Below are 11,644 nucleotides of genomic sequence, written 5' to 3'. Positions count from 1 at the left end.
GCCGAGAAACATTCAGAAACTGGTCAAAAACGAGCATTTCTGACTCCTTTTTGAATCTTTCTCTGAGGCGTTTTCAGCGGATGGCTCAAAGCGAGGGACTCGCGGAGCTTTTTCGACTGGAAAATCGCACTCAGCGGGTCATTCCCAAGCGGCATAACTTGCTTCCGGCTCGATCGGCGAATTTTCGATTTTGACGCTTAAAATTTAGTTAATGTAACGCCTGTCGATTTTACTCAATTTTGGACTGAGAAAAAAAATTCGAGTTTCAGTCGCATCCTACGTATTTGGAGGCGTAGAATCGAATCTGCACGGTCCCGACTCTTGACGAGGCTTCCTGATTCGAGAAACAGTCAAAAACAGGTAAAAAAGGAGCTTTTCTGACCACTTTTTGACTCTTTCTCTGGAGCGTATTCAGCGGCTAGCTCGAAGCGAGGGACTTGCAGAGCTTTACCGACTGAAAAATCGCACTCGGCGGGTCAATTCCAAGCGACCTTACTTGGTTTCTGCCCGATCGGCGAATTTTCGATTTTGATGCTAAAAATTTAGTCCATGTAACTCCTGTCGATTTTTCTCGATTTGGGACTGAGAAAAAAATTTCGAGATTTCAGTCGCACCCTACGTAGTTGAGGCCAAGAATTGATTCCAAACGGTCCCGACCCTCGGCGAGGCTCCCTGAGCTAAGAAACAGTCAAAAACTCGTCCAAAACTAGCTTTTCTGACCACTTTTTGTCTCTTCCTTCGGAGCGTTTTTCAACGGATAACTCGTTGCGAGGGACTCGAGGAGCTTTCCCGACTGGAAATTCACTCAGCTTGTCAATTCCAAGCGAGCTTTCTTGGTTCCGACCCGATCGGCGAACTATCGATTTTGACGCTAAAAATTAAGTCCATGTAACCCCTGTCGATTTTTCCCGATTTGGAACTGAGAAAAACATTTCAAGATATCAGTCGCATCCTATGAAGTTAAAGGCGTAGAATCGATTCCGCACAGTCTTGGCTTTCTACGAGGCTTCCTTAGCCGAAAAACAGTCAAAAACGAGGTTTTCTGACCAATTTTTGATTTTTTTTCTAGAGAGTTTTCAGCGGATAGCCCGAAGCGAGGGACTCGCGGAGCTTTTCAGACTGGAGAATCGCACTCAGCGGGTCATTTCCAAGCGAGCTTCCTTGGTTTCAGCCTGATCGGCGAACTTTCGATTTTGACCTCGAAATATTTAGTCCGTGGTAACCCCTGTCGATTTTTCTCGATTTGGGACTGAGAAAAAAATTTCAAGATTTCAGTCGCATCCTAATTATTTGGAGGCGTAGAATCGATTCCGCACGGTCTCGACTCTCGGCGAGACTTCCTGAGCCTAGAAAGAGACAAAAACTGGTCAAAAACGAGCATTTCCGACCCTTTTTTGATTCTTTCTCTTGAGCGTTTACAGCGGATAGCTCGAAGCGAGGGACTCGCGGAGCTTTTCCAACTCGAAAATCGAACTCAGCGGGTCAATTCCAAGCGAGCTCAGATCCAAAGGAGTCAACGTCACGAGATAATCGATAGGCTTGGAGGACAAGGCGCACATGGCGCACAAGTTCAGTTTCTCCTATTTCAAGAAATATGCGTTTGAAGTTTCGAAATTATACATGAATCCTTATGGCGGAATAAAAGTTCAAATTGACATTTTGATGCTTAAAAATTGGAATTTTGGAGCGAATATTTCACGGAACGTGCATCAAGACTAGTTTTACTTGAAATTAAAACTGGCGGTACATGGACTAGATTTTTAGCGTCAAAATTGAAAGTTCGCCAATCGAGCCGAGAGCAAGCTTGGCCGATTTGAAATGACCCGCTGAGTGCGATTTTCTAGTCAGAAAAGCTCCGCGAGTCCCGAGCTTTGAGCTATCCGCTGAACACGCTCCAGAGGAAGAGTCAAAAATTCGTCTGAAAGCTCGTGTTTGACCAGTTATTGACTGTTTCTCGGCTCAGGAAATCTCGCCGAGAGTCGGGACCGTGCGAAATTGATTCTACGCCTCCAAATAATTACGATGCGACTGAAATCTCGAATTTTTTTTCTCAGTCCAAAATCGAGGAAAATCGACAGGCGTTACATGGACTGAATTTTTAGCGTCAAAATCAAAAGTTCGCCGATCGAGCCGAAAGCAAGCTTGGCCGCTTGGAAATGACCCGCTGAGTGCGATTTTCCAGTCGGAAAAGCTCCGCAAGTCCCTCGCTTTGAGCTATCCGCTGAAACGCTCCAGAGAAAGAGTCAAAAATTGGGCTGAAAAACTCGTTTTTGACCAGTTTATGACCTTCTCCCGGCTCAGGAAGTCTCGCCAAGAGTCGGGACCGTGCGGAATCGATTCTACGCCTCCAAATACGAAGGATGCGACTGAAATCCCGAAATTTTTTTCTCAGTCCAAAAAAGAGAAAAATCGACGTATGGATTACATCGACTAAATTTTTCGGGTCAAAGGCGAATGTTCGCGGATCGGGCCGAAACCAAGGAAGCTCGCTTGGAATTGACCCGCTCAATGCGATTTTCCAGTCGGAAAAGCTCCACGAGTACCTCGCTTAGAGCTATCCGCTTAAAACGCTCTAGAGAACGAGTCAAAAAGTGGTCAGAAAAGCTCGTTTTTGACCAGATTTTGACTGTTCCTCGGCTTCGGAAGTCTCGCCGAGAATCGAAACTGTGCGTTTGCGGTATTCAAAAATCTCCGCTCCCATTTTACTTTTTGGCGGAGAGCAAAGCAATTTCATTCCTTGGATTTTCCACACAGTTTTCTTCACGCAGACGAAAAATCCCGGGGTTTTAAAAAATTGACGTTGAATGGTTTTCATGATAAAATAATGTATGACAGGAAGTCTGCAACGTTGCAAACTGAGATACGTGGCCTCGTAGTTTCACCGTCTATTTGGGTTCATTACTACGCAGATCGATGTTAATGTCAACCTGCGATAACTATGAGAGATGAACAAATTTTCACTTTGTGTGCGTCGTTTTTCCATCTTTTTAATCCATGAAATCGAAAAAAAAAAAAAAAAAAAAAAAAAAAAAAAAAAAAAATTTACCATCCAATTTTCGTTGTTACAGAGAGGTTACTTGTTGGCAGCCCCTGTTTTGCCGTTACGCATAAAATCAACCACGTTTAATAGAGATACATCTAGTCGCTTTCAGTTTGAACCAGGTTTCAGGTTTGAAGTTTCATTTATTCATAAAACTTAGGTAATGTTAAATGTGAAGTTTAACGTGCTTTCAGGCTTAAAAATGTTTTCTCGACTTTGAATTTTAGCCAGGACACGATGTAAGACTATTTGTATTAAACTACTTCAAACTCTTCTCTTTTCAAAATGCGGCATGGTAACTGGTAAGTTCCTGCTGAACTTGGTCCAATTCGTTGCTCCTATGGCGTAAGGGTGTATCTCAAATTCCGCATGAGTCCCGGCACAGTGGTTTTGAAGCAAAAAAAAAAAAAATGCGACAAAAATGTACCCAAAAATGGTTTGCTCGGGGTGAGTCCATGGTACGTGCACACTTAAAATCGCGAAAAATCAAAATCTTGGCTAGTGCTATTTTCGAAATACGCGCTTTGAAATTTTCATAGTAAATGCAACTTTTCTACTGATCTTGATCCACTTTTTATTTATTTGTACATTGAATCGGTGTTGATCGGTTCACGTTTTTATTTTTTGTTCGAATCAAGTCGATCGAATACATGCCCTCTCTTTACACGCACACTTCCTTTCATACTCTTTTTTTTAACCGAAAAATTCGCCTTCTGCTGCGTCTGCGGCAATTGTTGTTACGAGTATGCGGTGCGTGCTGGTTTCAGGTAGTTACATACTCGACTCTTTGAAGGCGTTTTGTGTGCGAGAGCAATTCGCCAGTTCTCCAACAGGGTACGCCACTTGCGCACATAAAACGCCTTCAGAGAGTCGAGTATGTAATGACCTGAAACCAGCACGCACAACATATTCGTAACAACAATTGCTGCAGACGCAGCTGAAGGCGAATTGCTCTCGCACATAAAACGCCTTCAGAGATTCGTGTAAGGAATGACCTGAAACCAGCACGCACAACATATTCGTAACAACAATTGCCGCAGACGCAGCTGAAGACGAATTTTTCAGTTAAAAAAAAAAGGGTATGAAAGGAATTGTGCGTGTAACGAGAGGGTCTGTATGAGCGACATGAATCGAAAGAAAAATGAAAACGTTAACCGATCAACACCGATTCAGGGTACAAATAAATAAAAAACCGGATCAAAATCAGTGGGAAACTTGCATTTACTATGAAAATCTCAAATCGCGTATTTCGAAAAAAGGATCAGTGAAGATTTTGAAAAAACCGGAAAATCGCACTCAATGGGTCATTTCCAAGCCGACTAGCTTGGTTTTGGCGCGATCTGAGAACCCTCGATTTTGACTCTCAAAATTTAGTCCATGTAACGCCTGTCGATTTTTCTCGATTTTGGACTGAGAAAAAAATGTCGAGATTTCAGTCGCATCCTACGTAGTTGGAGCCGTGGAATCGATTGCGCATGGTCCTGACTCTCGGCGAGGCTTTCTTGAGCCAAGAAACAGTCATAAACTGGTCAAAAACGAGTGTTTCTGACCACTTTTTTACTCTTTCTCTGAAGCGTTTTCAGCGGATAGCTCGAACCGAGGGACTCGCGGAGCTTTTCCGACCTGAAAATCGCACTCAATGGGTCATTTCCAAGCCGACTAGCTTGGTTTTGGCGCGATTTTAGAACCCTCGATTTTGACCCTCAAAATTTAGTCCATGTAACGCCTGTCGATTTTTCTCAATTTTGGACTGAGAAAAAAATGTCGAGATTTCAGTCGCATCCTACGTAGTTGGAGCCGTGGAATCGATTGCGCATGGTCCTGACTCTCGGCGAGGCTTCCTGAGCCAAGAAACAGTCATAAACTGGTCAAAAACGAGTGTTTCTGACCACTTTTTGACTCTTTCTCTGAAGCGTTTTCAGCGGATAGCTCGAAGCGAGGGACTCGCGGAGCTTTTCCGACCGAAAATCGCACTCAATGGGTCATTTCCAAGCCGACTAGCTTGGTTTTGGCGCGATCTGAGAACCCTCGATTTTGACCCTTAAAATTTAGTCCATGTAACCCCTGTCGATTTTTCTCGATTTTGGACTGAGAAAAAAATTTCGAGATTTCAGTCGCATCCTACGTAGTTGGAGCCGTGGAATCGATTGCGCATGGTCCTGACTCTCGGCGAGGCTTCCTGAGCCAAGAAACAGTCATAAACTGGTCAAAAACGAGTGTTTCTGACCACTTTTTGACTCTTTCTCTGAAGCGTTTTCAGCGGATAGCTCGAAGCGAGGGACTCGCGGAGCTTTTCCGACCGGAAAATCGCACTCAATGGGTCATTTCCAAGCCGACTAGCTTGGTTTTGGCGCGATCTGAGAACCTTCGATTTTGACCCTAAAAATTTAGTCCATGTAACCCCTGTCGATTTTTCTCGATTTTGGACTGAGAAAAAAATTCGAGATTTCAGTCGCATCCTACGTAGTTGGAGCCGTGGAATCGATTGCGCATGGTCCTGACTCTCGGCGAGGCTTCCTGAGCCAAGAAACAGTCATAAACTGGTCAAAAACGAGTGTTTCTGACCACTTTTTGACTCTTTCTCTGAAGCGTTTTCAGCGGATAGCTCGAAGCGAGGGACTCGCGGAGCTTTTCCGACTGGAAAATCGCACTCAGTGGGTCATTTCCAAGCCGACTAGCTTGGTTTTGGCGCGATCGGAGAACTTTAGATTTTGACGCTAAAAAATTTAGTCCATGTAACCCCTGTCGATTTTTCTCGATTTTGGACTGAGAAAAAAATGTCGAGATTTCAGTCGCATCCTACGTAGTTGGAGCCGTAGAATCGATTGCGCATGGTCCTGACTCTCGGCGAGGCTTCCTGAGCCGAGAAACAGTCATAAACTGGTCAAAAACGAGTTTTCTGACCACTTTTTGACTCTTTCTCTGGAGCGTTTTCAGCGGATAGCTCGAAGCGAGGGACTCGCGGAGCTTTTCCGACTGAAAATCGCACTCAGGGGTCATTTCCAAGCCGACTAGCTTGGTTTTGGCGCGATCTGAGAACTTTAGATTTTGACCCTCAAAATTTAGTCCATGTAACCCCTGTCGATTTTTCTCGATTTTGGACTGAGAAAAAAATGTCGAGATTTCAGTCGCATCCTACGTAGTTGGAGGCGTAGAATCGATTGCGCATGGTCCTGACTCTCGGCGAGGCTTCCTGAGCCGAGAAACAGTCATAAACTGGTCAAAAACGAGTGTTTCTGACCACTTTTTGACTCTTTCTCTAGCAGCGTTTTCAGCGGATAGCTCGAAGCGAAGGACTTCCGGAGCTTTTCCGACTAAAAAATCGCACTCAGCGGGTCAATAATAAGCGAGCTTACTTGGTTCCGACCCGATTGGCTAACTATCGATTTTGACGCTAAAAATTTAGTCCGTGGTTCGTACCCCTGTCGATTTTTCTCGATTTGGGACTGAGAAAAAAATTTCGAGATTTCAGTCGCATCCTATGTAGTTGGAGGCGTAGAATCGATTCCGCACAGTCTTGGCTCTCTGCGAGGCTTCCTGAGCCGAGAAACAGTCAGGAAGTGGTCAAAAACGAGCTTTTCTGACCACTTTTTGCCTGTTTCTCTGGAGGATTTTCAGCGAATAGCTCAAAGCGAGGGACTCGCGGAGCTTTTCCAACTCGAAAATCGAACTCAGCGGGTCACTTCCAAGCGAGCTCATATCCAAAGGAGTCAACGTCACGAGATAATCGATAGGCTTGGAGGAAAAGGCGCACATTGCGCACAAGTGCAGTTTCTCCTATTTCGAGAAATACGTGTTTGAAGTTTCGAAATTATACATGGATTCTTATGACGGAATAAAAGTTCAAACTGACATTTTGATGCTTAAAAATTCGAATTTGGGAGCGAATTTTTCACGAAATATGCATCAAGACTAGTTTTACTTGAAATTAAAACTGGCGTTACACGGACTAAATTTTTAGCGTCAAAATCGAAAGTTCGCCGATCGAGCCGAAAGCAAGCTTGGCAGCTTGGAAATGACCTCCTGAGTGCGATTTTCCAGTCAGAAAAGCTCCGCCAGTCGCTCGCTTCGAGCTATCCGCTGAAAACGCTCGAGAGAAAGAGTCAAAAATTGGTCTGAAAAGCTCGTTTTTGAACAGTTTTTGACTGTTTCTCGGCTCAGGAAGTCTCGCCGAGAGTCTGGACCGTGCGGAATCGACTCCACGCCTCCAAATAATGAGGGTGCGACTGAAATCTCGAAATTTTTTCTCAGTCCAAAAAAGAGAAAAATCCACATATGGGTTACAATGGTTAATTCGACTTTTTTCGGGTCAAAGGCGAAAGTTCGCGAATCGGGCCGAAACCAGGGAAGCTCGCTTGGAGTTGACCCGCTGAATACGATTTTCCAGTCGGAAAAGCTCCACGAGTACCTCGCTTAGAGCTATCCGCTGAAAACGCTCTAGAGAACGAGTCAAAAATTGGTCTGAAAAAGCTCGTTTTTGACCAGTTTTTGACTGTTTCTCGGCTCAGGAAGTCTCGCTAAGAGTCGGGACCGTGCGGAATCGATTCTACGCCTCCAACTACGTAGGATGCGACTGAAATCTCGAAATTTTTTCTCAGTCCAAAATCGAGAAAAATTGTCATGGGTTCCATGGACTGAATTTTTCGGGTCAAAATCGAAAGTTCGCCCATCGGGCCAAAACCAAGTAAGCTCGCTTGGAATTGACTCGCTGAGTGGGATTTTCTAGTCGGTTCCAGAGGGGAGACGGAATTAGCTATTTTTGCATCAAGCTCTTTTAGTCCATGAAACCCCAGTCGATTTTTCCCGATTCATTCCGATGAATGAAAATAATCAGAGATTAGTATCAAATCCCATGTAGGTACTTGGAGGCGTAGAATCGATTCCGCGTGGTCCTGAGGCTCGCCGGAGCTTCCTGGACCGAGAAACAGTAAAAAACGAGTGTTAATTTCTGGAAGTTTCGGGCATGGTCGAATATCCGCGGTTATCCGCGATTGTCAAGTCTGATCGACTCGTGAAGCATTTTGGATCGGAAATTCGGACTCCTCGACTCATTTTATGGGGGACGAGCTTCATTTCAGCCCGATCTGAGAACTTTCGATTTTGACCCGAAAAGTAAAACCTGCATGGTTACCCGACAAACACAAAATTTCAACAACGAAGCTGCTGGGAGTAAGGTAAGTCTCTAAAGTACAGGAAATCTAAGTAGTCCTTGAACAATGAACTTTTTTACAGGTTTGTAGAATGTTTTGGGATTTTGCAGTGCTTCCGCAGGGCCGGATTTATACCCACTTGCCGCCCGTGGGCCGCCCCCTTTTCATTCGTTTTGAAATATCAAGCTCGAACCATCAAGTGAACAAGCCGGAGTAGGAGGGGTGCATAAGACGTGTTTATTCGTGTTGGGCACATTTTTTTCAAAGCCCTGTCAACACTAGCCAAAGTTCACGGAACATAGCGCAAAAGTTAAGTTCCGTAAACCTTTCTCTGTGTGGTCCAGGCCTTCCATTTATTAGAAATGAACGAAAAAATTATGAAAGAATAAATATGAATGTGGTTTAATAATTTTAATTTCCGCCACCGCGCTAACCGGACTGTTTTTGACGAAATGCATTAAGTATTCATGCAGTCTTGTAGGCACTATGAGTCTCACGCCAACCGCTGCTGACCGCACTGCGTTTGACGCAATGCGTGAAGTATTCGGGGAGTCTTGAAGGCGCTAAATGTGTTTCATGCTGACTGGCGCGGCGCGCGAAGGGCTTCTCCTTTTCAACTCAAATCCTTGTCATCATTGCTCTTTGCGCCGCGTCGCTCCAGGCCAAACTGCGTGTTTGGTTTCTCTCTCAACTATACCAATGAAAGGCGCTGTCTCTTGTATCGCTGAAAGACGAACAAATTCAACGCAAAAAATTCATTACTATATGTATACTTTAACTCTCAGGAAATGAGAGATTTTGACGCCTTTTCTCGTTTTTCATTTTTTTTTTCTGAATCCGTTTTTTTTTTATACCTAGATTTGAAAATTTGCCGCCCCCTAAAATTGCCGCCATTGGCCGCGGCCCATGTGACCACCCCCTAAATCCGGCCCTGGATTAGGGGCTGGGGAGGAACACTTTGACGATGAACTCCTAAGCCACGTACATCGTTTGCGGTATTCAAAAATCTCCGCTCCCATTTTACTTTTTGGCGGAGAGCAGAGCAATTTCATTCCTTGGATTTTCCACACAGTTTTCTTCACGCAGACGAAAAATCCCGGGGTTTTAAAAAATTGACGTTGAATGGTTTTCATGATAAAATAATGTATGACAGGAAGTCTGCAACGTTGCAAACTGAGATACGTGGCCTCGTAGTTTCATCGTCTATTTGGGTTCATTACTACGCAGATCGATGTTAATGTCAACCTGCGATAACTATGAGAGATGAACAAATTTTCACTTTGTGTGCGTCGTTTTTCCATCTTCTTAATCCATGAAATCGAAAAAAAAAAAAAAAAAAAAAAAAAAAAAAAAAATTTACCATCCAATTTTCGTTGTTACAGAGAGGTTACTTGTTGGCAGCCCCTGTTTTGCCGTTACGCATAAAATCAACCACGTTTAATAGAGATACATCTAGTCGCTTTCAGTTTGAACCAGGTTTCAGGTTTGAAGTTTCATTTATTCATAAAACTTGGGTAATGTTAAATGTGAAGTTTAACGTGCTTTCAGGCTTAAAAATGTTTTCTCGACTTTGAATTTTAGCCAGGACACGATGCAAGACTAATTGTATTAAACTACTTCAAACTCTTCTCTTTTCAAAGTGCGGCATGGTAACTGGTAAGTTCCTGCTGAACTTGGTCCAATTCGTTGCTCCTATGGCGTAAGGGTATATCTCAAATTCCGCATGAGTCCCGGCACAGTGGTTTTGAAGCAAAAAAAAAAATGTACCCAAAAATGGTTTGCTCAAGGTGAGTCCATGGTACGTGCACACTTAAATTCGCGAAAAATCAAAATCTTGGCTAGTGCTATTTTCTAAATACGCGCTTTGAAATTTTCAAAGTAAATGCAACTTTTCTATTGATCTTGATCCACTTTTTATTTATTTGTACATTGAATCGGTGTTGATCGGTTCACGTTTTCATTTTTTATTCGAATCAAGTCGATCGTATACATGCCCTCTCCTTACACGCACACTTCCATTCATACTCTTTTTTTTAACCGAAAAATTCGCCTTCTGCTGCGTCTGCGGCAATTGTTGTTACGAGTATGCGGTGCGTGCTGGTTTCAGGTAGTTACATACTCGACTCTTTGAAGGCGTTTTGTGTGCGAGAGCAATTCGCCAGTTCTCCAACAGGGTACGCCACTTGCGCACATAAACGCCTTCACAGAGTCGAGTATGTAATGACCTGAAACCAGCACGCACAACATATTCGTAACAACAATTGCTGCAGACGCAGCTGAAGGCGAATTGCTCTCGCACATAAAACGCCGTCAGAGATTCGTGTATGTAATGACCTGAAACCAGCACGCACAACATATTCGTAACAACAATTGCCGCAGACGCAGCTGAAGACGAATTTTTCAGTTAAAAAAAAAAGGGTATGAAAGGAAGTGTGCGTGTAACGAGAGGTATGTCAGTATGATCGACATGAATCGAACGAAAAATGAAAACGTTAACCGATCAACACCGATTCAGTGTACAAATAAATAAAAAATCGGATCAAAATCAGTGGAAAAGTTGCATTTACTATGAAAATCTCAAATCGCGTATTTCGAAAAAAGGATCAGTCAAGATTTTGATTTTTAGCAATTTTACGTGTACACGTACCATAGACTCGCACCCTGCAAACCATTTTTGGATACAATTTTGTCGCCTTTTTTTTTATCCTTTAGATAAAAAATCTCGGCAGATTTTGAATTTTCAGCAAAAAAAAGGACGATAGCCCCTGCGCATGAGTCTAAAGAATCATTCTAAACCCAAAAAACGGCAAAATTAAGAGACATGAAAGCAGAATAGTGTTTGGAAAAAAAACTCACATTCGACACAGAAATCGGTCAAGGGTCAATTCCAAGCGAGCTTACTTGGTTCCGACCCTATCGGCGAAATTTCCATTTTGACCCGAAAAATTTAGTCCATGTTATCCGTGTCGATTGTTCTCGATTTGGGACGGAGAAAAATACTCGAGATTTCAGTCGCATCCTACGTTGCTGGAAGCGTAGAATCGATTCAGCACGGTCCCGACTCTCCGCGAGGCTTCCTGAGCCAAGAAACAGTAAAAAACTGGTCAAAAACGAGCTTTTCTGACCACTTTTTGACTCTTTCTCTGGAGCGTTTTCAGCGGCTAGCTCGAAGCAAGGGACTGGCGGAGCTATTCCGACTGGAAAATCGCACTCGGCGGGTCAATTCCGAGCGAGCTTACTTGGTTTCGGCCCGATCAGCGAACTTTAGATTTTGCCGCTAAAAATTTAGTCCATGTAACCCCTGTCGATTTTCCTCGATTTTGGACTGAGAAAAAAATTTCGAGATTACACTCGGATCCTATGAAGTTGATTGCGCTGAATCGATTGGGCATGATCCCGAGGCTCGGCAAAGTCGCCAGTGCCGAGAAATAGTCAAAAACTGGTCAAAAACGAG

At 43.7% G+C, this 11,644-nt stretch overlaps 1 long non-coding RNA gene across 1 annotated transcript; it reads left to right on the top strand.

The window, feature by feature from the left end:
• The first annotated feature begins 1,224 nt into the window (after positions 1-1,224).
• LOC140224720 (uncharacterized) lies at positions 1,225-9,804 on the top strand. Its single transcript, XR_011899974.1, has 2 exons — positions 1,225-3,169; positions 9,573-9,804. It is a non-coding gene; the product is annotated as an uncharacterized lncRNA (long non-coding RNA).
• Positions 9,805-11,644: the final 1,840 nt, after the last annotated feature.

The sequence above is a fragment of the Bemisia tabaci genome, chromosome 5 (genome assembly GCF_918797505.1).
Source record: "Bemisia tabaci chromosome 5, PGI_BMITA_v3".
Taxonomy (NCBI): Eukaryota; Metazoa; Arthropoda; class Insecta; order Hemiptera; family Aleyrodidae; genus Bemisia; species Bemisia tabaci.
This window is presented reverse-complemented; position numbering and strand designations above follow the sequence as displayed.